Source organism: Lactuca virosa, chromosome 9 (assembly GCF_052849685.1).
Source record: "Lactuca virosa cultivar CGN04683 chromosome 9, Lactuca_virosa_CGN04683_v6, whole genome shotgun sequence".
In the NCBI taxonomy this organism is placed as follows: domain Eukaryota; kingdom Viridiplantae; phylum Streptophyta; class Magnoliopsida; order Asterales; family Asteraceae; genus Lactuca; species Lactuca virosa.
The window spans coordinates 70966447-70969167 of record NC_136434.1 but is presented as its reverse complement, the minus strand read 5'-3'; the positions used below and the strand labels follow the sequence as shown (position 1 = coordinate 70969167).

Genomic DNA, 2721 nt, shown 5'->3' with positions numbered 1-2721 from the left:
CATTTTCAACCAAATTTAAGATTTTTTTATGACGATATCCTTTCGATTAGTTTGTCGATCAGGGCGTAAAAAACTTTGTAGTACATTGTATCCAATCAGGGCGTAAACTCAAACCCTCAAATGCATGGCAGAAAAGAAATCCAATAAACACTGGAGTTATGTTTTGGGAGTATACCTTCATACTTTGATAAATTTAACTTTATCTTAATAAATAAATAAATAAATAAAACTGCTGACTATACGAAAAAAATAATCAACAGTAACAATAAATTTGACCACCCTATTTCTGTAAAACAAGAACTAGACCATAGCTGTAATCATTACACCTAGTTTTCATCACAAGAAATATCAGTTGGTATTGGAGAAATCAAATAAAATTTTACAGTAGCTGCTAAAGAAGCATGAAATCATGTTAAATAAACCAAAAACAAAACAAGATAAGAAACTGTAGGTGTCCCCATGTCCTGATCATCTTCATTCATTTCGATCACGCCAATTTCGAAACAATAATTTCAAGAAAGATCAAATGAGAAAAACGAAAGTGATGGTATAATTATATATAAAGTTTTATAGTATAAATAAATATTATGATAGCATCGATTGAGTAATATGTAGTTATATCATTACAATGAAGCAATAATCACGAAACACGAAAGAAAAGATAATTTATGGACGATTACCTTTTAAAAATCCTAAGAAGGATCGATCGGTGTTGGCCGATCATCGGTTCCAGCAGCTCTAGGTTGCTGGAATTGAGGGTGTTGACCAATACCAATGGCCGATACGTTCATAGCAAGAACACTCGCGGTAGTATCGTAATTATTGTTGACATCAAAAGCCCTGATGGCGGCGGACGTTTGCTGATCTCTACCGGTGAAGAACGGTGGGTGGTGGTGGGGGTGGAACAGATGGTCTCGAGTGACTCCGCCACCGCAACATGATGATATCAAATTGTTTCCTAGGGTTTGGTGGTGGGTCGCTGCTGCTGCCGCCGCAGCAGCAGCGGCGATAAGTCCTTGAGTGGCTGAGCCGTTTAGGTTATGGCTATGGTTCTGGTACTTTGAAAGCTCGGATTTTGCGTAAGTAAGATCCACCTGAAGTTGGCGAAGTTGGTGTTGGAGGAGGGAGATGACACCAACGCAACCATAGACTGGATCCCGGAGCCGCATATCGGCTTCATAAGCTAGAGAGTTGACAGCATCTTCCCGTTGGTGAGGGTGGAGTTCGTTCAGAAGCTTCGTCACGTTGCTTGCTCCAAACACTTTGTGAACATTAGCGAATTTTTGAGGCTGATCCGGTGGAAAGTAAGGTGCAAAAACACATTCTGGTTGGCATTTTCGTCTCAAGAACTTGCAGGCTGCACATGGAGAATTTGAAGATGAAGCCATTTATTACACCAATGTTCTTAAAGAATGTTTTCTGCATATATAGAATCAAAAACAAAATTTAAGATCATAAATTAATCAAAAAAAGGAAGAAGCTTGATTGATAAATGCAGATGAATTCTTCCAAAAACAAAGAAATTTTTATTCAACTACTCGTCAAAATAGATCACAGAAACCAGATCTGAAGTGTTTGCAACTACTAATGATTTCTTGAATGACTCCGAAAGTTATTCATGCTCACCAATAAAGAATTTATAGATCTTGATGGGCTTTTTTTTTTCTTTTTTTTTTAGAACGAACGAGTTGGTTATAATAAGCTGAAATAACGCGAACAGAGAAAGAATGTATTTTTATAAACTATGAAGAGGACGTTTAGAACTGGGATTGAAGAGAAAAGATTAAGAAAAGATTGGATCTCGTGAAAGTGAAGAAGAGTTGTGCTTTCAAGACGAGGGTTTTGAGGGGTTTCATTAGTTATAATGCTTCTTGGGATAACAATCATTGATGACATTTTTGCAAATTAAATTATATACAAATACAATATATCTTTTAAAAGGTCAAAATCTTATAAATAGAAAAAAAGACCTGCGATGTGACTACGCAAACTAAAGGTAAAACTGTAAATACTTGCAACAGTCAAAATCCGATCAAGCATCTATAGCTTTGGCGAACCAGAAAAAAATCCACTAGATGTAAACATGGATCTATAATATAATGCAAAAGTAAAAATGAAAAAACAAAAAGGACGAACATTAATTATATTTAGTGTAATTAAAATTGCAACCTGAATCCAATAGAGTTAGCAGCAAGAAAGGAAGGGAAGATATGATGATGATGGCCTCGATTTCTTCGGTCAAACCCTTCTTTCTCTCTCTAGTCTCTCTCTTGTTTTTCGTTCTTTAAAGGGACACAGTGTGAAGTAAGAGATGAATTGTAGGAAAAGGAGGACCTCAAATCTTTTTGTTTATTGACCAAAAAGACAAAAAAGAAAGTTACAAAAGGGTTTTGAGTGATGTGTGATCAGCTTATATCCTACTTTTTCCCCTAAAACTCAAGAGACAGAAGGCACTAATAAAAAGGTCTAGCTACCTGCTCACTGTACTGTCAGTCTACTGTTGTGTTCTTTCAAGTGTAAGTGTGTGTGCTTATTTGTGCTTCTTTCTTGGTGAATAAAGGAAGATAATTAATGTGGTTTTAGGGGTTTTCAAGAAAAAAAAAAAAGCTTAAATCTTTCTTATTGAAAAAAAGTAGAAAACAATGGGGGTCTTTATGGTTTTAAAAAAGGAAAAAAAATGTTGAATTCTTTCTTAGTGGATGAATAGAGAGGAAGATGATT

The 2721-nt window shown here is 35.6% G+C and overlaps 1 pseudogene across 2 annotated transcripts; it reads right to left on the bottom strand.

Moving 5' to 3' along the window:
- Positions 1-287: 287 nt before the first annotated feature.
- LOC145137327 (protein ASYMMETRIC LEAVES 2 pseudogene) lies at positions 288-2346 on the bottom strand (annotated as a pseudogene). Of its 2 annotated transcripts, none has more exons than XR_013720986.1 (2): positions 2170-2346; positions 288-1419 (listed from the first exon to the last, which is right to left on the bottom strand). The product of XR_013720986.1 is annotated as a protein ASYMMETRIC LEAVES 2 pseudogene, transcript variant X2 (transcript). The 2 variants fall into 2 exon arrangements; XR_013720985.1 differs by lacking the exon at positions 2170-2346 and adding an exon at positions 1627-1853.
- Positions 2347-2721: the final 375 nt, after the last annotated feature.